Source organism: Egretta garzetta, unplaced genomic scaffold, assembly GCF_000687185.1.
Source record: "Egretta garzetta isolate BGI_Z169 unplaced genomic scaffold, ASM68718v1 scaffold45, whole genome shotgun sequence".
Lineage (NCBI taxonomy): Eukaryota > Metazoa > Chordata > Aves > Pelecaniformes > Ardeidae > Egretta > Egretta garzetta.
The window spans coordinates 1,680,848-1,706,000 of NW_009260028.1; positions in this window are offsets into that span (position 1 = coordinate 1,680,848).

The window sequence follows — 25,153 nt, forward strand, 5'->3', positions numbered from 1 at the left end:
TCCTTACAAATGGTGACCACAACAGCACTTTTAAGATCACTGTAGAAAAGTTCAAAATACAAGCAGCTAATTGGAAGAAATTTTAGACTTTGATTGTTCTCCAGTGATTTTTTTAACAACTTGGGTTAATTCCTATGCCTGAGGAAAATAAATATAAATAAATATAAATAAATTATTGCACTGAGATAAAAATGCAACTATTTTAGTGGTGTATTTTATTTACTTTCTGATAAAATAGTGAGGTACCTGTTTTTTTCAAATCAGCTGGAACAGTTGAGGCAGTTGTAGATTTTGTGCTGGAAACCTTACCTCTTGATAAATGGTTTGTTTATCTACTTGCATATTTGGCATCATACACAGTCATTACTTAAATAGATGGTGGTACTAAATCCTCCCTCCTGACTTCAAGCGTTACACTTTACCAAAACAGACTGAATCATCTTCCGCTAACTTGCCATAATAAACATAGAAAATATGATGAGACTGATTAAGAAATAAAGAAGAAACATGCCTTTTGAGAGCATTTCAGTAGTCTTTGCTCTGACAGCTACAGAACTTGGAAACACATACCCTGTCTGGTGAAACCGATTGTGCAGATACTAAGAGCAATTAGATGCCTGAGGGTATCCAGCTTCTGTTTCTTCCAAAGAAAAATCCACTCAATGGAAACATTTCACAAGAAATTGAGTGTTGTCAAGCTGTAATTGAGTTCCTTGACATTTGAGGAGTTTACCACGTTGCATGTGATCTTGTTGTAATAGTCCCAGTTGGTGGTAATAGAGTTATTAGATTATAAAAATCACATTCTTGCATAAGTCAGGTTTGAAAACCCAAACCTTTGCTGAACCAGAAGTCAAAACTGCTTAGCTAGTGTCCTGAGGGTTACCTTTGTTTTCCTATGAATTTGGTTTCTGAAATAATAAAGCTCTTCTATTTGGCTCTTACTACCAGTGTTTAAACACTGTCAAGGTCTGTTGTCACAGTATTCATGACTTTTATTCCCTTTCTGTAAATCAGACAAGAAAAAAAACTTTATGTGCAAACTGAATAAATTCCTCCTGAAAGACAGAAGGAAAAGCAATAAACAAGATGAGTGGATAATGCATGAAGGTCTTACAACTACGTATAGACTACAAGTCCTTGGGATGGGAGATATTTTTTGCTCTGGGTTTATATTACACCTAATACAACAGTTCATTATTAGAGCACCAAAACACTACTATTGTCAAAGAGAAAATAAATAAATTATTAAGTCTTCAGGAAGAGCAATGGATGCATGACAGAAAATGGTATTAAATCATTAAGTGATAAATTCATTCGAGTCACCTGTCACTAATAAAAAATCTTATACGCATAGTAGGAACACATACACAGTATTAAGCAACTTTTCAGAATTTTCTCTTACTAGAGAAAAATGACTATTCAAACAAAAAAACGTAGAAATGTGCAAGCATTTGCTTTGTTCAGTTGCAAAAAAAAACCCCCAAAATCCTGAGTCATAAGAGTTGCTCAAACACCAATAGAAGTTCCAGTAGTTAATCTAACATTTTCAAACCTAACTTTGTGTAATGTGGGAACATATACTTTAACAATTTTTTTATGTATAAATTACTTCTGATTTAATAAAGAAAATGCTGCTCTTTTTTTTTTTATCCTATAAAAGACTGTTTCATTTAGGTAATTTTTTTTTCTAGTGTTAAAATAATTTTTATTCTTACTTTAGAGATTCTTACATGTATTACCTTGTGCAACTATTATACTGTTATTAATAATCCCCAAGTATCCTCATAGTTAGAATAAATTACACCATTTTTCAGAAACTTTATTTTCTGAATATCTCAGAAGGCTATCTCAGGCAACAACAATTGCAAATGGAGTGTTTTTTTAGCTTGGGGGGCGTTGTTTGTTTATGTTTGTTTTTTTTTCTTTTTCCTGAATGACAAACTTCTTTATATGTCACAGAAGGAATTCAGCCTATTTGAGGAGAGCATGGAATAACTGGTGGGCATCCACTGTAATTTCCTTATTTTTATTAGCTATTAGTCTGCCATTCCTGTCATTTATTATTTCTACCAAAATGAGGAAATATAAACATGCTTTACATCCCATTTTTCCCCAGAATGACTTTCCATTTCCCTGGATAATTTTCAGTTTGAATTCTGTACTCTGACAGGTTTACATCTTATCCTGTTCTGCCATTAACTGAAAACATAAATATTCAGATTGAAAATGGATACATGAAATTGCAATCATAGCCAGCCTAGAATGCAGAATAAAATCACACAATCGTTCTTCCAGTTTCATTGCAAACAATGAAGAATAAACTGCCCTCCAAAACCACACTGCTAATCAGTTGAACAGCTGTTTACTAGTCCATAGAAAAACAAAAATCCTATTTCCTTCTTTTAATTTTATTTAATTTGAAATTGTTTTCTAAAATCAGTCCAAAGTCATAAATAGTTATTCTTTTAATAATGGTTCTTTCATGAATAAATATTTAAAAGATAAATAACTATGTTTACAATGGCAATTCCGTCTACTGAATGAAACGTTATTTGTCACTTATTCATCTGTCATCAGCATCAAAATTCAACATTTCTTCCTTGCCTCTTTTGCTAGTGTAAAAAATTATTTTTAGTCATCTGGCTGCTTTACTATTAAATGCCTGTGAAAACTGCCTTTTATAAACAAACGTGTCTCACTGATGCATAAAAAATTAGCTATTAAAATATGGAAATTTACAGAGTTCCTTGTTATCATAATAGAGACTAAAAGTATACCTCAAGCTTTACACTTATAGTAAATATTTTAAGTACAAGACTTTGATCCCATTCACATGACCAAATTAGCCTTTCACCTCCTATTTTTTCTTCAAAGATATGTCTTCAGATCTGATACCAAATAAATATTTTATTATGTTGAAGTAATTGCAGTGAACCATCATTACTACACATTAGGAAAGACATCCAGAAATATTTATAACAAGAAGAAATATTCTGTAACAAATAAATTAAAACTGTTGTGTAAATAAGAATATGTAAATACAAATGATAAGGACAAAGCATTGTAGAGATATGAATAATAATGATTGAAACATTAAGTGATTAAACTGATCTTTTGAGGTAAATTAACTTTTCCATAATAGTCAGAAACACAGTAACAACTCACATTACAGAGCGACCAAGATCACAGAACTCTAGTTTTAGATACAAAGGAGAAGACCTAAAGAAATTTTAGGGGAAAAATAGATCAGTTTAGGTGTTAATACTGTGAAAACCTCTTTCCTAATGAGAAAAAAAAGTTCATAATGCAGTGGAATATAACTCCAGTAGGAGGAAACAAGAAATTTAGTGCTCTTGGAAGATGGAGTAATTTACTGAGTTTCTTCTCATGATAGAAATGCTAAAATGTCAAAGCTGCTTTGATTTTAGCTCCAGAAAAATGTACTATTTCAGTTTGAGATACCTTTATTTTGAAGATGTTTCTAAAATCTATTGGTTATGAATATTCTTTCTGTTCAGTGACTGAGCAGTTTTATTAGGAAAGCATGTTGCAACAGTGAATAGACTTCAGAGTTCCAGTGAAATAGTTTAAAATTCTCTACATAACACCTAATGAAATTTGGTTGTAAAAACATGAGCTAACCACTTCTTTGGGCTAAATTTGTATGACCTGAATAATTCAGTCACCATTTAATTGTATGAGAATAAATATTAAAATATGCTGCTAAAATGTAATCTATCCCAGTGCCAGCACACTCTCTTGATACATTCCACCTTCCTCAGTTTTTGTGATTTTGACTAGAGGAGGCTCTGATGAATTCCATCTGAGCCTTTTGGTTAGATTTTGGAAACCAGTTGTAATATTTGTGGCTGAGTTAAGAACTCAAGAAGCAAATTCCAAACCCTCTTCCATTTCACTCTTTTTTGGAACAAGGTAGGAGGGCTTAAACTCCATCTTAAACTCAGAAGCTGGTAACACTGTAGCTGTTAGTTAATTTTACTTCCTAGATACAAGAGCTGAAATTAATTAGGAGCCCTTATATATTATTGCCTCCTGGAGCAATGAATGATTTGGACACTAGATTTCACATTGCTTTAGCATGAAGCAAACTTTCTGATCTGGTCCTAGTCTACTCCTGCTCATCTTCTATCAGAGCTGCAAACTGCATTGCCAAAGCTTGTGTGGAAGGCACCCGGGGGTGCCCTGTAAGTTGGAAAGCTTTGGTAAACTTCAGTGAGAGCTCTGATCCTTCAGAGCCGGCTGTGAAGGAAGGGTCTGGATGCAGGAACTAAATGTGAAATCAAGACTGCTCCTGCAGAACAAGGTGCAGGAAATAAATGTGTTTTAAATTAGTGTTGTGAAATCAAAACAAAATCTGCATTGTGTGCTAGAAATGGTTTTTTCTTCAGTTGTTATTTCTTCGTTTGTTAGTTCTTTTGTCTGATTTATATTAATAAGTCTAGTTTTGGGAAAATACATTGCACTTAGTGTTCCTATTTATTGTTACACTGTTTTATTTTTTTACCCCATTTCAGAGAGTACACCAGTAGAGCAGTAATTTCATATACTAATTGAATTTCAATTTACTTTGAACCATCTCCAGTATATTATTATATATTTTTTCTTTTAATATTATTGTTTAATATTATTATAACCCTTTCACCAGTAAAAAATTTTGAAAACCCAAAATAATAATTCAGAATGTTTTTAGTTTACTTTTACTTTCTTACACAAACAACAGCTTCTGGTGGAAAAAAGTGCCAACTGGTAGAAAAACACAATTTGTTTTGCTAAAGGAACTGAGAATAATTTGTGCCTGTGTATGTGCTTTCGTAAATATCATGAAGAGGCATAATTACATTTGATCTTGAATACTTTCATAATGGCAATACAAATCCTGTCAGATTAACTAAGTCCTAAATTTTGATGACTCCGTAAAGCGAAGATTAAAAATGTCATATTCTTGATATATTATGAAGCATTGAACAGATTTGCATTGCTACAGGGCTTTGAAATAACCTGAGAAAAATTAATCTGAAAATTGGCTCTCATCGCTCTTATCAACATAATATTATAAATCACAGAATACTTTGCCAAATTCTTTAACACACTTATTGCACATACTTATTTAGAATAAGTTCTGTGACTCGTAACATGTGGAGCCACAGTACTGAAGCTTGCAGTTTAACACTAGCTGAAGAATACTATGCTGACCTTTTAATAGCTCTCATTTGCAGATATCTGCAATGTATTTTTAAGGTCATGGATAAATTAACTAATTTGTTTAAAAGTCAGATATCAATACAGAATAATTCTTTGGCTATACAAATTTTTAAGTATCTGGTTACAAGCTGCATGTTAATAATTGATGTGCTAAGCTCCAAGGCATTAGGAAGTAAAACACCTGTACATTTAAATTACCTCTGTGGGAAGCATCAATATAAATATCATAGAAAAAATGTTATAAGGATGTCTAGCAATAAGACAGTCATGGTTTAAACCAAAAAAATGAAACTTGAAATGGTGCCAAGAGTAAATTAAAAGCTTTGATGACCAAGTATTTCAATAACTTTCTTTATTTAATTTGGAAAATAAATCTTAGTTTTGAATCAGATTTTACTTACCTCTATGGTATTAGATGAATTTAAGCTTCCAAATCACTCTGAAAAATTACTGAATAACATTTTGTCAAAACAGTTAAGTTGATCAGATAACAGTCAGTTGAGGACTTATATTTTCTACCAGTTGTAGGTCTGTCTTACTAAGAAACTAAGCAACTACTCTTTGTGAAATTATTTATTGAGTCTGCAAATCTTTAAATTAGTATCAAATTAGTGATTGAATAATTTGAATAATGACAGGCTGATTCAGGTGTATATGTGCCTATTTAACCATGATTTGATTTTTTAGAGTGTCTGATTTAGACCACAGTGAAAGTATCACAAGAACCATTTGTCTTATATGGATCTGGTATCTTATTCCTCAGGATGAGTGGTGTTGTGATATTTTAAGGTAAATAGCATGACTAACGCTAAGCTGATTGATTTTGGGTTCAATGACAATACTGTGCCTGAGAAATCCCTTCTCACATCATTGATCTGATTTCAGTCAAAATTTTCAAAACTATTAATTTCTCTTTTTTTTTCAGCAATACTTAAAAACTAATTTCATAGCCAGAAAAAGATGAGACTACATCATGACTGCAGTGACTTTAAAGTCAAAACTAAACTTTAATATTCAAAATTGCCTGTTTCAGATGTTTTGCAGAACATTATGTATTTGCTTAAGATTGTCCAGTTAGAAAAGATTTTTTTAAAGCTCCCAGATCATATATGAACACACAGATATTTTGACAAACAGGGGTAAATTATGCACCTTTCTGTAAGAACTTGTACATGTTTTTAGTATTGTTCACACTGTGAAGTTTACAATACATGCAGCATTCATAAGGTATGAAAGATATATATTATCCTTACACATAAATCTGAAAATACTAATAAAGAATTGGTAAACTAAAATTTGTTTGTTGTTTCTTCAGAGCAGACAGCAACATTTTGCTGCAGTATATTACTCCTATGCCTGTTTCATTCTGGGTGGTCTGTAAAGTGAAATGCAGTAAACAAAAAAAAAATAATATGAAAGATTCATCTTTCTGGATTATGCCTTGTGACTGAGATATCGAAAGTGAAACAGTATCTCAGTCACAAGGCATAATCCAGAAAGATGGAGATTTGGTGCCTTAAAAATGAAGAATAAAAAGAAAGAGATGACTAATTTAGAGTGAATGACAGGGTCACAGATCTAGCAGAGGATAACTATCCCAAAGCTGAATTTATGAACCATCCCTAATCAGAACATGGCTTAAGTGCATTCTTTATTTTAAGCATATGCTTTGAAATCATTGACATCAAAGTTATATGGCTCTGAACAGAAAATTGATGGTCTCATGTAATTGTGGGTCAAGAAAGGATGTGGTAAAAGCTTAGATATTACATCAGCAGAAGATGAAAACATGGAAAAATGGAATTTATCAGTAGCACAAGAACAGAAGCATAATAAATTTAGAAAAAACAAATTCCAACTAACTTACCAAAAGTTTGTATTTGAAGATGGTAGAGTTATACTTCAAATTCTGCTCTGAAAGATGACAGGAATTTACTCAGAGCCCAGGTGACATGAAAAAGTTCAGTACTGAGGCAGAAATGCTACATGTGACAATCCACAGCGGTTCCCTAAACAAGCAATTTTTATGGCTATTTCTGTTTGCCTTTGCTTCCTTCATTGTAGGCTTGACAGGTGCAGAAGTTAGTCCAGGCAACTCAGATCTGGGATATGCTCATTCCATTTTTGTTTTCAGTATTATGAAAATTATAGTGTTTCATTTAGATTTTCCAGTACTAAATTTGTAGGTATATGAAATTGCATTGCTGGGGGAAAAATCCAAAAACAAAAACAAAGAAGAAAGACTAGTTCATTTCAAAGAACAATGTCTTTTAGCTTCACATTGTGTTTTTATTGCACCCATGAAATGAAAGGTTATTTTTTTCAGACACAAAACTGACACTTAACTGAGAAAATCTATCATCTTATGCTTGTTCTGGGAATATGGTTTTTAAATTGTACCCAGATTGGCTAGTATTACAGTCTCACAAACACTATCATCATCGTGATCACCATCAATCACTTCTATTCCTATACACAGTTCTTAGATTTGTATTTTTGTTATTCAGTTTTAATGTACTTATAATTTTCAAATAAGAGATACAATACAATTAAATAACCATTAATATAAACAAGAAAAAAACCCAATAACATTCATTATGATAAATAATTCATTTTTCAAGTCACCAGAGGAAATACTACATCAAGTGAGCAATTAGATTTAGGAAACATAGTTAAACACTGTTACTGGAAAGTTCAAGACACTTTTCATACCATAACAGGTAACAGCAAGGGTGTTTCCATTGTAAATAAGTCTTCTGTTAAGACCTGACATAAAATCCTATTCTGACTAAATAAATGAGAGCTTATAAATCTGCAAAGAGGACTTTCCTAACTTCTCAGTCTCCCTCGTGAAGTTAGTCGGTGTAACATTAAAACTTGTCCTGTTTGAGCACACTTTTGCTCACTGCACATGGTTGGTGTCAGCAACACTTTTCACATCACGTTTCCAGTTCAGAATCAAAATTTGCTGTCCAACTCCTTTCTCTTATCCTGTATCTTCCATCTAAATTATGTATTAATCATATTGCTTTTTTTTTTCTTCAATATTTGTGAGATCTTTTTCCTCTAACTCTCCCAAGTTATCACCTCCTGTATCAAATATGATTCCTAGTTATTCTGTAACTGTATTTCTTCTGTAGATTCACATCAGAGTTTCTAAGTTAAATTTCCATCCATACCATTGCGAACCCATTCCACTTACTAGCTTTCCTGTTTAGTTGCATCTTTGTTGTTTCTTGTCTTGACATCCAAATCCCTATCAGTGCTATCACTCCCATGCATCTGCCCATCTCTCATTGTATTGTCCCCACAGGAAATGATGTCTGCTCCATTTCTATCTTCAATATAATAGGGGAGGAACAGGAGGGTTAAACAAGTTGATTTACACCATGGTTGGAACACAGCAAGAAATGTTTGCACAAAAAGTCATCCATTGCAGAGAAGAGTCAATTATGCTATAGGTATACTTCCATTGGTAGGAAGCCCTTTGAGAAAGTGCTCCTCTGTTCAGGAGGATGAAAGTCCAACAGATAGATAAGTTTAAACTACACGTAGTAAGATCTGAGGCATTGGTTTTTACACCAGAATGAACTAGAATAGATAGTGGGAAGAGCCAGCTGACAATAATACGTCTTATATTGTTGTCCCATTTTACAAAGACATCAGATGTATTCAACAGAGTGCATATTTTTCACATGAGATATTTCTCATTTAAAATCATTTGCTTGGTGTAGCAGCACCAGGGTACAGAAAGCTTAGTCCATGAAAGAAAGTGCATTATAAAGCAAACCCAGATACAATCAATGAATATCCAAAAATAGTGCTAGAAAACTTTCAAACTGTAGAAAGGGACTCCATCCAGGTCTTATCCAGGACAATACCAAAATAGATATTTTTACAGAGATGGATGATTAATTTCCTATTAAACTATGAACTATGAACCTATTTCTAATGTACCTACCAACCATATTTAAATGCACAGAACATTTACATGGATCACGCTGTACTGGATCAATGCAAAAAAACCCCAACTCAAAACCCACCTGTCAGGATCCACTGTTGGGTTGAACAATTTGGCAGAGGTTAAACCCCCTTGCTTTCCAACCAACCTCAGATAATTCTGGGAGGTTGAGGGTGACTGGGCTTAACTTCTGATGAACTCCAATGTTTTATCATGACTAGGTTCCTTTCACATTCTCGGGAACAGAATTAAGACTCAAAGCGGAGTCAAGTGCCAAGTCACTTTATTTGGCCAACAACAAATACACGAGAGAAAAGCAGAGAAAGAGAGGACAAGTGAGAAAGGGAAAGCGTGCGGTCTGTGTGCTGGTGTGGTCTGTGCGCCAGTGCAGCCCCAGTGGTCCATGCGGCCTGAGCTGTCTGCGTGGTCTGAGCAGTCTGAGCAGCCGGTGCACCTGATGTATCTTCGAATCCAGTGAAGGGCAGATGTTCCTGGATGCTCCTCTTGGTCTCTGCTGTTTTCCCTTTTTACAGGGTTGTCCTCTTGCATAGTCAATAATTGTTTTGCATACCCAGGCCTCCCACTTGGCAGTGGGGTGCATGCCCAGTACTGTCACTAGAGGGTGCTTGAAAATCCCAGTCTCAGCTGTGGGGAAACAGGTCCAGCAACTCGAAGAGGATAGATTCATCTCCCCACCTGTACGGACAGGTATCTCAGCCATTAGGAGTAAGTGTCCCTCTGCTCAAGAGAGAAGATATAGAGAGTACACACCATGGGCCACCCTGTGGTTTTACTTGCATGACCATGAAGAGGACATGAGGAAATGGGACATTCAAACATATGGATACACATTTAGCAAAGGCAACCTGGTTAGTCAATGCTGGGGCATTTGTCAAACGACCTGGCCCGGCTCAGACAAAACTCTTATGTACTGTAGAAGGGGATAAAGTCCCTGTAGTGCATGTAAAAAAATATGCTGGGGAAGACAGTCTGGGTTATTCCTGCCTTGGGCAAAGGCAAACCCATTTGTGGGATTGCTTTTGCTCAAGGACCTGGGTGCACTTGATGGGTGATGCGGAAGGATGGGGAAGTCCAACATGTACCTATTGGAGGCTGAAATGAGCCTACCTGGGAATGAGTGGCAAAAGCACCCCATTGAGACTGGCCCAGATGCTCCGTGCATCCTTGGCACAGACTACCTCAGGAGAGGGTACTTCAAGGACCCAAAAGGGTACTGGTGGGTTTTGGTACAGCTGCCTTGGAGGCAGAGGAAATTAAACAGCCGTCTACTTTACCTGGCCTCTTGGAAGAGAGGTTGTGGGGTTGCTGAGGGTTGAAGAACAGCAGGTGCCAATCGCCACCCCAACAGTACATCAGCAGCAATATTGCACCAACTGAGACTCCCTGATTCCCATCCATAAGCTGATTCATCCACTGGGGAGCCAAGGAGTGATCAGCAAGACTTTCTCACCCTTTAACAGTCCCATATGGCCAGTGCCAAAGTCTGATGGAAACACAGTCCTACTATTTGCCATGGACTGATCCAGATAGCACTGGAACAGGGTGAGGGTCCAGAAAACCTGCAGTACATTGATGACATCATTGTGTGGGGCAACACAGCAGAAGATGTCTTTGAGAAAGAGAAGAAAATAGTCCAAATCCTTCTGGAAGACAGTTTTGCCACAAAACAAAGTAAGGCCAAGGAACCTGCATAGGAGATCCAGATTTTAGGAATAAAATGGCAAGATGGACATCGTCAAATCCCAATGGAAAATAACAGCTATAACCTTACCAACTAGCAGAAAGGAAAACAAGCTTTCTTGGGTGTTGTGGGTTTTTGGAGCATACATATTCCAAATTACAGTCTGATTGTAAGCCCTCTGTACCAAGTGACCCAGAATAAGGATGATTTCAAATGGGGCCCAGAGCAACAACAAGCCTTTGAACAAATTAAACAGGAGACAGTTCATGCAGTAGCCCTTCGGCCAGTCTGGGCAGAACAAGATGTAAGAATGGTGCTCCACACCACAGCCAGGGAGAATGACCCTACCTGGAGCCTCTGTCAGAAAGCACCATGGGCGACTCAAGGTCTATCCCTAGGGTTCTGGAGTCGGGGATACAGAGGATCTGAGGCCCATTATACTCCAACAGAAGAAGAGCTATTGGTAGCATATGAAGGGGTTTGAATTGCTTCAGGAGTAGTTGGTACTGAGGTATAGCTCCTCCTAGTATCCCGACTGCTGGTGTTTGGCTGGATGTTTGAAGTTAGGACCCCATATAAACACTGAGCAACTGATCCTGCATGGAGTAAGTGGGTCATGCTGATCACATAACAGGCTCAAATAGGAAACCATCTATAGATGGTATAGAATAACGGGTAGCTAATGTCCTGGTTTCATCTGGGATAGTGTTAATTTTCTTTCTAGTAGCTGGCAGAGTGCTGTGTTTTCGATTCAGAATGAGAAGAATGTTGATAACACACAGATATTTTAGTTGTTGCTAAGTAGTGCTTACACCAGTCAAGGACTTTTAAGCTTCCCATGCTCTCCCAGGTGCACAAAAGCTGGGAGGAACCATATCCAGGACAGCTGATGCAAACTGGCCAAAGGGATATTCCATACCATATGACATCATGCTCAGTATATAAACTGAGGGGAGTTGGCTGGTGGGCAGCAGATTGCTGCCTGGGGACAGTCTGGGCACCAGTCAGCAGGTGGTGAGCAATTGCATTGTGCATCACTTGTTTTGTATATTCTTTTATGATGATGATAGTATTAGTATTATCTTCCTCTGCTGTTTTATGAAACTGTCTTTAACTCATCCCACAGGTTTTACTTTTTTTTTTCCAGTTCTCTCCCTCATCCCAGCAGGGTGGGGGAGAGTGAGCAAGCAGCTGCGTGGTATTTAGCTGCCAGCTGGGGTCAAACCACAGCAAGGTCTGAATGAGAAGGGAGAGTGAGGAGAACTAATGCCAGCTGCACAGAGGGTTGACAGGCAAATTAACTGAAAAATGCTCCATAAATTAAGTGAATCAGTGAGTTAAACAGCAACTTCAGCATTGGCTGAAGTGGAGCGAGAATGAGCCAAGAAGGTGTACAAAGCAGAGAACTGCCTGCTGAGTGGGAACAAAAACTGTGGGATAGTTACCACTGGGGCTGAAGCTACTGGCTGTGCAGCAGAGCAGTAAAAAACAAAAGGGTTTTTTGCTTGTTTTGTGGGTTTGTCTGAGAGTTTTTTAGTGGAAAGAACCAATTTGTAAAAAAGAAAATTCAAACTTTCTTGAAAATGTACTAATTTAGCTGGAAAAAGTTCTTTAAAACTAGCACTGCTTTATCAGGAGAGGAGGGAGCTTACTTCTGAAGTAGCCAGTATTGTAGAGGTGAGGGCAATGAGAAGACATTATTATCTGAGTCTATCCCACACTTGTGGAGCACAAAGCACCAATCTGTTCTGCTAATCTGAAAAGGCAGAGGTGGAGAAAAAAGGGGAAAGTTTCTTCCTGAAGTGAACTTGTACCTTCGCTTCTTTCACCCTGTGAGCAGTAGGACAGTGGTGAGGAATTTAGCTAGGCTTACTTGTTAAAAATGGGTAAAGACTGAGAAAATTTACTTAGAGTAATAGCCGTGTTGTAGTAGAAACTCGCAACACCTATTTGGTTCTAGTTTGATTCTCCTAACTACATACATCCACGAAGAAATGAGTTTTGCTGCAAAGATATTTGCACAATTTCAGTATTGGTCTGTCACTAAGATTTAAATAACCACAAGACAACAGCAACTCTTATCAGGCTACCAAGTGCATTTTGGGCAATCAAGGAGAGAAAATAATATCATATCATCTAGGCAGTAGCCAAGAATAAGCTCATATATTCCACTGAGACCTTCAAATCAAGACTTATCCTCTTTCTAAAAGATATTGCCCTATTTAATCATAAGATATTGGGCACAATAAAAGAATTAATTAATGATGTTATGGTGTCTTTCTGTCGTGGTTTAACCTGGCTGGCAACTGAGCCCCACGCAGCCGCTCGCTTACTCCCCCCCTCCCTCAGTGGGATGGGGGAGAGAATCGGGAAGAAAATAAAAGGTTAGAGCCGAGGGCTGAGATAAAGACAGTTTAATAAGAGAAAATAATACTAATAGTAATAATGAGAATGATAACAGAATATACAAAACAAATGATGCACAATGCAATTGCTCACCACCCACTGACTGATGCCCAGCCCGTCCTGAGCAGCGATCACTCCCCAAGTCACAATCAGTCCCCAAGCAGCGAGCAGTCTCCCTGCGACTGACCAACCAACTAACTCCCCCCGAGCATGACGTTATATGGTATGGAATAGCCCTTTGGTCAGTTTGGGTTAGCTGTGCTAGCTGTGCTGTACTCCCAGCTTGTTATGCACCTGGCCGAGCAGGAGAAGCTCAAAAAGTCCTTGAGTAGTCTGAGCACTACTTGGCAACAACTAAAACCATCAGTGTGTTATCAACATTCTCTGGTACTAAATCCAAAACACAGCACTATGCTAGCTACTATGAAGAAAATTAACTCTATTCCAGCCGAAACCAGGACACTTTTTCACCTACATTAGTAGAATAACCTCTTCCTGTTTTGTTTTGAGTAGGAAAAGAGTTTAAGCACAGAAATAAGTAAAAAAGCTTTTACTTCCTTTTTCTCCATTAAATATTGGAACCATTGTAAATGGAGAATAAGCTAGACACTATTTTACATTTTTCAGCATTTATTTTAACATCGATGGGCTAAGTAATAAAATTCCACCATTATTGTTTTTCTTTAGTTACATCCTCTAGCCATTTACTTTATTCAACTCAGACAATTCAGTACATAATGTTGCCAAGATTTTAATCCAAAATGTCCTCTGCGTATTATAGACAAGCTTTAGCAAGAAAGGCATTACAGCTACATATGTTACAAGTAGATAAATACAGTTACAGGAAAACAGTGAACCTAATTCTGTTTATATAGAGTATATCAGACATAAAGCTATTTATTCAACAGAACTGGTGATAGTAGAACAGATGTGTAAATAGCAATTAACTTACTGTTTAAAACTTAAGACATGTTTTTTCACTTGTTAGCCAGTAAGTAGATAACAATAATAAAATTACTTTGAAATCATTTGTTCAAAGTCAGAATTATGCTGTGATTTTGACACCAAGTTGGTAATTCACAGCTGGTATAACCTGTTGGTCTGCACTGCTGAAAGACCTCAAAATAGACATAATATATCAATGAATTAAATTCATCATTACTATTCTGATAAGTCACAACTATTATTATTTATTTGCACAGCAGTGTCATTCTGCTGTTGTTGAGGTCTACCAATATTCTCCTGTAACATTCTACACTACTTTTTTATTCAGAATATTTTTTTTCCTGCCTTAAAGGTCTCATGAAAAATTAAGTCTTTTAAATGGGTGACAACATTTAAAATTTGGTTTCTAAAAGCTAGACTGGTATATGAAGCTATTGCTGCCAAAGGGAAGCTAGGGTACAAACACATCAGCACTAATTGCTGGATTTATATTTAACAACAATATACTCAACAACAAAACAAGACAGACTAGTAGGGCTTTTATTACACACCAACTTTAAAAATAAATTTTAAGAAAAGTTAAGTGTCTTTTCCTCTCTTCTTCCTTGGAAAAATTATACTTTTTCCCTGCCTAGGAAGAGGGGAAAAAAAAAAAAAGAAAAGAAAAGAAGAAAAGGACGGATCATCTGGTATAATTTTCAACAAATGGAGATTATTTTGCTGGCTCTATCCATTTCACAACAGGTTAAGGCAATGTGCACTCAGAAAGGGACTTATTCATGAGCACTAAATGAATGAAAAAGAGGAAGTCAGTCTCCAGAGCCAGAGTGAAAGCATATCAGAGAACAGCTTACTACAGATAAGTGGAGGTAAAAATTCAGTTTAGTGGGTCAAAAGGTGGGAATAAACAACTCCTAGGCCTACTGAGCTTCCAAGTAAAACTGAAGAAGGATCAGTAGAAAAGATTTTAAACAGAAAGCAAGTATCCAAACCAGAGAAAACACGAAAGGCCAGAAAATAACAGTATGAGAATGAAAGTTCAAAGCAGTAGAAAACCAAAGCCAACTTAAGACTTGATCCTGATAAACACTGAGCATCTGCAACCCCCAGTGGGCCCAGACTCTGCAAATTTGTTTACATGGAACACCTCTATTGCAGGTCTCATGCCTGAGTGCAAATTTTAACAAGATTTAAATTCTTCTTTACATTGCAAAGACCTCTTAAACTCTCCAATGACCATCAACTTTTACTATGTAGACAGGTTGGATCGATGGGCTGAGGCCAACTGTATGAAGTTCAACAAGGCCAAGTGCCGGGTCCTGCACTTTGGTCACAACAACCCCATGCAGCGCTACAAGCTTGGGGAAGAGTGGCTGGAAAGCTGCCTGGTGGAAAAGGACCTGGGGGTACTGGTTGTCAGCCAGCTGAATATGAGCCAGCAGTGTGCCCAGGTGGCCAAGAAGGCCAATGGCATCCTGCCTTGTATCGGGAATAGTGTGGCCAGCAGGAGTAGGGGAGTGATTGTGCCCCTGTACTCGGTGCTGGTGAGGCCACACCTCAAATACTGTGTTCAGTTTTGGGCCCCTCACTACAAGAAAGATGTTGTGTTGCTGGAACGTGTCCAGAGGAGAGCAATCAAGCTGGTGAGGGGTCTGGAGCACAAGTCATACGAGGAGCGGCTGAGGGAACTGGGGTTATTTAGTCTGGAGAAGAGGAGGCTGAGGGGAGACCTGATCGCCCTCTACAACTACCTGAGAGGAGGCTGTAGTGAGGTGGGGGTCGGCCTCTTCTCCCTGGTAACAGATGACAGGACGAGGGGGAATGGTTTTAAGCTGCGCCAGGGCAGGTTTAGGCTAGACATTAGGAAAAACTTCTTCACTGAAAGGGTTGTCAGGCTCTGGAATGGGCTGCCCAGGGAGGTGGTCGAGCCCTCATCCCTGAAGGTATTTAAAAGAAGGATAGATGAGGTGCTTAGGGACATGGTTTAGTGGTGGGATGTCAGGGTTAGGTTAAAGGTTGGACTCGATAATCTTAAAGGTCTTTTCCAACTAAAGTGATTCTATGATTCTATGATTCTATATGACATGTCTATTGGACATAACTTTGATATTTAATTTTTTGCTATCTTACCCAGATGAAATAATTAAAACAAGAAACAAAAACAAAACCAAAAAATCTAAACCATACTATCACTGTGAACCCAGTGCAGGAACGGAATTGTTATTAAACAACGAAAAGTGCAAGATCTTTCAGCATTGATTCTGTCATTAAGCATTCATCAATGGCAGGTGATAATATCTATCTACAGGTCTTTATCTTACATTGTTTCTGTAGCCGTAGCACATACTATTCGCCCTTCGCCTTTATTTTTTCTTCCACTTACATTGGGTATGCACTCTCTGAATCTGCACAGAACACATTACACTTACTACTATGCTACAAAATACAAGTCAAGCAAATTTCTGAGCTCAGCCATATCTTTCCCTGGCTAATAATATATGCTGTTTTATTCAATAACAGAAATCAAAGAAATAACATAAAAGGTATATGCCAAATACTTAACTGTATTTTTGGGCACAGCTAGTGTACCCATCTATGTTCCTTGAAATAGTACATTCAAATAAAGATATTCTTTGGGTCTTAAGTTTAGTAAACAGTAAAGGTCCTCATCCTTTTTGGTTATCATCACTTTTACAGTTCAGGAAATGGTAGTACCCACCTGCTGAAATCAAGGTCCTTCTCTTCATAAGAACTTTATTTATAAAGATTTTTCTTCATGGTTTATTAAAATGTGAATTGACTTTAAAAGCCTGTGAATTTTTTTTAATCTGAGAAAGGCGGAAAGAACCCTGAGCAGAGAAAGGAAGTTGTTCTCAACTAAAATTAATTAAGGTCATTTGTTCCATGGGGAAATACTGAGTGGCGTTCTTCATTATCTCACCCAAAAAGTAGCTACTCTGAGTCACCATTGGGAACAAGTCTAACCTATAAAATCTAAAAAGGTGCTTTCAGTTTTATTATTTGTTATTTTATTACAGTGCTTTGCATAAGGTAATATTAAGCAATTCTGTTTGACAGAATTGCCCTGACTCCTTCACAATAGCACTAACCTGAATCTATGGGGACCTTTGGAAAGATGACCTTAGTAGGTCAGCAGAACTTAGGCTCACATCAATAATACTGCTGCATGACAACACATAATTAATATCTAGACTGTACTATATCCACTCACAAAGTAGGATGATTTAACAGAATCAAGGTCAATAATTTTCATGTTCTTAGCCATGTTTTTTTATAAAGAAAGCATTGTTGATCAGAGAATTACATATTATACACTAATTTGCCTATCTGCTGAGCAATCAATGATGAGCCTTTGTCATATGCTCTGTATATTAAAAGGCCAGTTGTGCTCTTATTGGACCTCTAGTGACAATAAGTATATGTAAGCACAAAAGGAGAGTAAATAATTTTTTCTAACATACAGTGAAAACAATGTTTGTTATTGTCTTTGCATTTCTTAGACACAGGTATGCCTGAGTTGCTAAAATGGTGAGTTACTGCATCAGACCTCAAAGGAATCAAAATTCTTATAATATTTTGTGTTTTCAAAAGAACACCATTAAAGAATATTCTGAGTCAGAACAGAACTGAAGATGACTTACACTCAATGGTAAAAAATTGATTTATTTAGGTACTACAGAAGTCTTGGTAGCTGGCCTATCAAAGGCCCTTTGAGGTGCATGAGGGACGATATGGCTCACAGCAAGGCAGTGAAGAGAACATGGAAGGTAGAAATCAACATATAAGATTGTTGCCTATCTTAAGTGATTACAGTATAGGAGGCAGAAGCTGAGGATCACATAGATCTGTTTCTCAGCTCAGCAGATAGTAAGTTAGTGTCAGAATTTCTCTTGTACCCTTGCTTAGTAGCTGTAACAGGAGAAAAGATATCCCCTTGTAACAGATTGTAATGCTAAAATACATTCAGTATTATAAAGGGCTGATAAAATGTGGTACATCTAGACTTTTCATACCAGTTTGTGTTCTGATACAAATGTCAAGTGCATTGTAATGTCGGACTTAAAGCCCTATATTAATTCAAGTCTTTCATGTTGTAAAACATACGATTACTTAAAAATAAAAGTAATATTTGTTCAATAGAAAAGAGAATGAACATTGTGTGGCTCCCCATCTATATTTCACACTTTCTGTAAAATCTCACTTGGTGAAAAAGAGTACAAGAAAATAACTTAATGGAATTTGTACAAAAATAGACAATGTTAATTTGATTTTCCTTATACATCTATTGGCAAGACACATTACTGAAGAGAGAAATTTAAAAGAGTAAAACATAACAAGAAACAAATATTCCACCACAAGAAGGGCAAAGAGGAGAAAAATGAGAAAAGACAGATGTGTATCAGTGTTTTTACACTCTGTTCAAAAATGAAAACAATATGTAATTCTTCACAATCAATTTCCTATTACTTTATTTTCCTGTCTGAACTAACAGATTATCTTCTGTGAAATCCTTCATAACAGATTATTCTTCCTCCATTTTAAAGATATGAAATTCTATGGCTCAAATATAATCTTTAAATTATTATAAATCTATTTGAATAGGTGTATAGTATCTCTTAACACCCTCCTTTTTTACTGGGACTTTGCTGTCATTCAGTCCTTGCAAGAAGGTATTCAACCTAAAAGCTAAGACAAAATATACACACAAAGTCAAAATTTCAGAAAACACTATGCAAAAATTGCAAGCACAGACCTATTAGACTTGCAGCTTTTTAATAGTGGTTACTGGTGGATGACCAAGCACATTAACTTTAAACTCACAATTTCTGCCAAGCGAATAAGGAAAGAACGCAGCAAGGTGCAGACAACAGTATTTTCAGTTTTTCTTATAATTCTACAGGGAAGTTCAGGATAGAATAGTTCTGGATGATCTTGGGTGATCTAAACCTGCATGGTACCAAGTCATAACAGAAAAATAGATATTTTAAGTAATTTTCTTATAAAACTACAGAAAATTGTTTAGCAAATATCTTAATTACAACTACATGTCTTTTACCCATTCTTTAAATGAATATGCCAAACGTGTTGTCACTTTAATACATCCTGGTTGATCACTTTTCAAAAACATGTTCAATATTCCTTACAGAGAGTTCAGAGGTTTTTTGAGGAAAAAGGTCTACCAAAATTAAGTAGTTCTGCCCCCCTCCCCACCACTTAAAATGTGGTATGCAGGGTCAAGTCATTCTCTGTTCACTGCCAATAGGATTTGTCCAGCAAAGTGGCTGCAGTGGTGCTCTCCCACTAGGATATTAGATTTTCTGTTCCAGTTGTGAATGGAACCTATGAAGGTGGAAGGAAGGGGCAATGGGTGCAAACTGAAACATAAGAGGTTTCGGTTGAATATGCGGAAGAATTTCTTTACTTTGAGGGTGACAGAGCACTGGAACAGGCTGCCCAGGGAGGTTGTGGAGTCTCCTTCTCTGGAGGTATTCAAAGCCCGCCTGGATGAAGTCCTGTGTAGATTGCTCTAGGAGAGCCTGCTCTAGCAGGGGGGTTGGACTAGATGATCTCCCGAGGTCCCTTCCAACCCTTGCGATTCTGTGATTCTGTGTGACCAATATGTCTGGAACTCAGACCCTTACAGAGCTCTTTTGGGCAGTATTTTCTTCCTATCAGTGCTATACAATGCAGGTGACAAGAAGTCTGCACAACTTTCCAGTTCTTTACTCCCTCTGCATGTTTTGGCAGAAGGGTGTACATAGATCTTTTTCTTTTAATTTCTTGGTTTCAAAAATGAGAATAAGTGACAGACTACAAAACAATGACCTCATACTTATGTAAATTCTGTAAAAAAGTACTTACTGATTAATACATATTAAGGATGTTTTACTAAATGGAGAGCAGAGGCAAACAATTCATAGGACAATTACTTCAGCTTCAGCCCTCTTATCCTGAAAGTTAATAAAATCACCATTAGAAATAGAGCTGAAAGAACAATTCTGAGACCACACACAGGCCTCCTACTGTTACATGATTTTGAATTTATTGTTTTCCACATTTTATTCAGGATTTGGACTAAATTTATTTACCACTTTAATTTAAAAATCTAAAAGACCCAAACCCCTTGTTTTATATACAAAGATCATAGTATATATTCTTCTTAAACTAAGCAATTATTTTTCAGCTTGCTAAGAATTAAGATAATTTATGAACATATATGAAAAAAATATGCACACTAGATAGAATTTTACTCAGGAAATATATTTATTCATCAAGGTGTCAAAAGATAATTTTAAGCTAAACTTATGCTCAATAGTTTTAGCTAAATGATTTAAGATCACTCTTACATGACTTGCTGTATTTAAAGAGTCCATGGAAGATATTAAGAGATATTAAAAATCCCTTTTTTACTATATATGCCCAAAAATGTATACAGCATATTTTCTTTAACCCACTTTATATAATCAGCAGAAGATCCATAAATGGCTTCTGAGGACTTCTGAGAAATTTTGTTATTACCTTGGCTATGCTAATATGCTAGGAGGACTTTTCTTGTATAATACATTTGTTGCAATGTTTAGTAATTGCCGGTAGGGAAAAAAAAATTCTCATTACATACTGTAGCATAAACTGCTAATTGATAATGATTTATGATGTACTATTTTTGGCTTTAAGCAGATTCCAGATGAGGATATTTGTATGTTGTAAATCAAGACAAAACAGCCTTAATTAGAACTGTCCACTAGAGTAGGTGATACAATTAAGAGGAAAGTACAGTCTGGGAAGACAAAGAAAATTCTGGAATAAACTAACAGCCCTACAAGTTTGAATCATTCACTAAACCCAATATCAGTCCTACTTTTAAAACTCCGTCATTGATTCACCTTATGGGTTTTGTTCAGTCACAAAACATCTCAACTGACTATCACCTGAGTAACAAGAATAATAATAATAACTGCTTTAGAAGTTCCTCAGAAGAATAAGGAATACTCGAATACTAAAGATTTTTTTTAACAGAGTTGTTTTTGTAGGCTTGTAATTTCTGCAAATGAGAAGGATCTTGAAGTGTGCATTGTTAATTAAGAAAAAATGAAGAGGGAATGTTAAAGTAAAGCAATTATTAGGCTAAGTAATATTAAACTAAAACCAAAACCAACCCAAAGATAATCTCCTAAATAGAAATTTAATATAAAAATATCTAAAACCAAAAATATGAAGTTTTCCTGTCTTTCATGTTCCTAAATCTTATCAGGTAAACACTGATATTGATGCAGGCTCTGTTTTTAGGAGTAATGGCTTTTGGTAATCATAGAAACTTTTTACTGGAGCATGATTTTTAGTCAATATTGCACAGATTAACTTTTATTTCTCTCTTGTGCACATTAGGATACTAACACAGCAAAAGTTCAAATGCAGGCACCTTGTCAGCTAAGAAAACCTCAATCAGCCATGGAGATTCCTAAAAGTATAATGCTTGTGTATGTCTACATTGGATTTGTAGTGGCATATCTTTGGTTCGGATAACAACAGCATGATGATGAAACATAGCTTAATTTTTTTCTTTTAGGGTTCATCTCAAGGTTACATCTTAAAAATTCCCAAATTTTTACCAGCTTGTATGTGCAACTGACGCTTTTAAAATGTTCCATTATTCCCATTCCCTTTTCACTCTCCAAAGCTGTCTCAGTCATGCCAAAGTTGCAGGCTATTTAAGTATATCCCAAAGCACATCTATACACTCAGTTTCATACACTTCTTCAGTGTGCAGTTTCAAACTGAATCTGTTTAGTTACCTATGGCAGGATTAATTTAATCTGTCCTTGAATTGCACCCACCATGTAAACATTTATGTCTAAGCTGGTAACCTTTTTCTTTAGTGGGAAGACATAGACGTTTTAAAGGCATGAGTCTTCAGACCTTTTTTGGGAGGAAATCTTGGATATAAAGTGTTATGCTCTAAACTTTCTTAGTTTCCTCCAATGAAATAAAAGATATCCTGGCAACTAAACCAGATGTAAAGGTACTCTGCAGATGAGCACAATGACCAGGTGAATTGCACACCCAAAGGCTGTATCACTTGCTGAAAGTTAAGTAATTTCAAGAGGTTCTAAGTAGTAAGGTCAGATATACTGCTATGTTTACTTTAATAATTGCCCTAAATTCTCTGTCATCCAGTAAAAAAGAAATAGTATTTGCAGTCAATTTTATAATATATACAGATATTACTTTAGGGGCAGTATTGATATTATAGCTGTTTAAAGTATGACAGAAAAGACAAGTGGAAAATAATTACTATGACATGAGATCCACTGTCAGACCAGTATAAAACTGTCTTGGAAATTACATCTTCTGATTCATCATTCTTTTAGTATTCCCCAGTGAATGAATTTTCAGTATTTCTCTTGGGAGCAAAATCCAGCTGAGAAAACTAGGAGGCAATATTGATAGACAGATAGCATAAGTACCATGAGGGTAAAAGTGACTCACTATAGATGAAACTTCTTAGATTAAGAGTTTAGACACTAATTTCCCATAAAATTAGGAGTTAGTTGAGATTTAAGGTAGAAGCAGAGTTAAAACAGAATACATCACTGAATTTTGAGAAGTCAATAAAACAGATACACATTTAACCCAGAATAAATATGACAAACTGGGGTGAAAGGAGTTTTCTCCATATGTGAGCTTCAAAGCAACATGGCATGTTGACATTCAGGTTTGTCATCCACATCTTTTGGTTTCTGTTAACACAGTATGAATAGGAGATGTTTTTCCAGAGAAACACCTTAGAAGGGAAAGCTTTACGAAATCACACATAACAGGGCTTGAGTCACTCCATAGTGACATCTCTACAGACTGTCATTCATAATTGTTTCTGAAAGAGAAAACTGCTGCCACCGGGAGGCTTTTCATACTACTTGTTTTAATCGGTATCTCCAGTATGATGAAGCAACAACACAACTGTGATATGAAACTTGTCTTCATATATTCCTTTCCCACCCCATCCCCATCACATTTTTTTTTTCCTCCTTGGCCAAAGGAACTTCTGGAGGCAGTGATAAGTTTTTAAGAGTTTTGTCACTCAGAAATTTGAATGGACAGCAGAATAATAATTAGATTTTATTTCTATCTTCTCTTTAGCTATACAAATTTGAGTTTATTATCATAAGGTCATACTATCACTGTGTCAGAGAACAGTTGAGGTTGCAAGTGAGCTCTGAAGGTTACCTGGTTCATCCCCTCTGTTCAAGCAGAGACACCTACAGCCAGTTGCCCAGGACCATGTCCAGACAGCTTTTGACTATTTCCAAGGAGGGAGACCCCACAACCTCTCTGGGCAACCTGTGCCAGTGCTCAGTCACCCTCACAGTTAGAAAGTTTCTCCTTATGCTCAGACTGAGCTTCCTGTGTTTCAGTTGGTGCCCATTTCCTCTTGTCCTGTTGCTGGGCACTGCTAAAATGAGCCTGGCTGAGCTCTTTTTGCACTCTGCCTTCAGGTATTTATATACATTGATAGGATCCCCCCCGAGCCTTCTCCGTAGGCTGAACAGTCCCAGCTCTCTTAGCCATTCCTCATACCTGAACTGCTCCAGTCCCTTAACCATCTTTGTGGCCCTTCACTGGACTCCCTCCAGTATGTCCATGTCTCTCCTTCACTGAGGAACCCAGAACTGGACATGGTACTCCAAGTGTGGCCTTCTCAGTGCTGAATAGAGGGGAAGGATCACCTCCCTCAAACTGATGGCAATCCTCCTCCTTAAGCAGCCCAGGAAGGACACTGTTATCCTTCTTTGCCACATGGACATGTTGCTGGCTTGTGTTCATCAGGACCACCAAGGCTTTTTCTACAAAGCTGATAACATGATAAATTAGTTTTTTGATAAACAAACATGTATAATGATGGGGAAGTACTGACAAATGGTGATAATATCCTTTGGAAATAAATTACCTTATACCTTATTTCTCTCGGTGGACCTAGTCCAGAATGCACTTATGTGCATAAATGTGGGATGCTACCCTGAATCATGTCATAAAGAATGGGCTTTTGGCCCATACTGGACTATATGTAGGGCTACTGAAAAATTAAGAAAAGCGAAAAGGCTTTCAAGAAATTGTTTGACCTTCTCTTTTGATTCTAGCTGGCTTTTTGATTCTACTGTTTTTAGCAAAACAATAAGAGCCTCTATTAGTCTTAAAGAATAGCCTCCACTAGATTTAGTTAAGATGCAAGTCTGTATTTCAGAAACATTTCCAGACATTTAGAAAATTCCATTTTACTGACTTAAACTAGAAGGTAGTGTCCAAGTCCTTCTCTGCACAGCACTTGTTCAGGTAAAACACAGAAACAGTGTGTTTAAAACAAATGATTCCACACAATATGCAAGGTGAACATGCCAACATATATCAGAGCTCAGCTTTCAGTAAAAATATTTTTCCTAATCTTAGCTTAGATTGCTTAGTCTTTTAAGACTGCAGGTAGTCCCTAGAATATTATCCTTCTTAGGTCCCTGCAAAGTATGGGTGTTGACATTAGTTTTTCCAATCATTTACTGCTTTCATTGGTGAAAAGAATGGGCAGTGGTCTTCAGAGCTTTAGGTGGTGTCCACCTGATGAAGAAACGCACAGAAAATAACCAGAACCATGATACCATTAAGTTTTTGCAGTAAGAAGAGTTAAATAACAGACCCAAAGGAAAACCAAAAAGGGCATGCACAGTGGCTAGATGTGACAGACAGACACATGAAACAAAAAGAAAGAACAAAGCTGTAAAAAGGAAGAAGGGAAGAATTGTGTTTGGTGAGGTGGTAAACCTGTAAGGTTGTCTGCGCTGTATAAATGCACGCCACTCTAGAGAGAAATATAAAAAAAAAAACGTACGTCAAAACAGCCACAC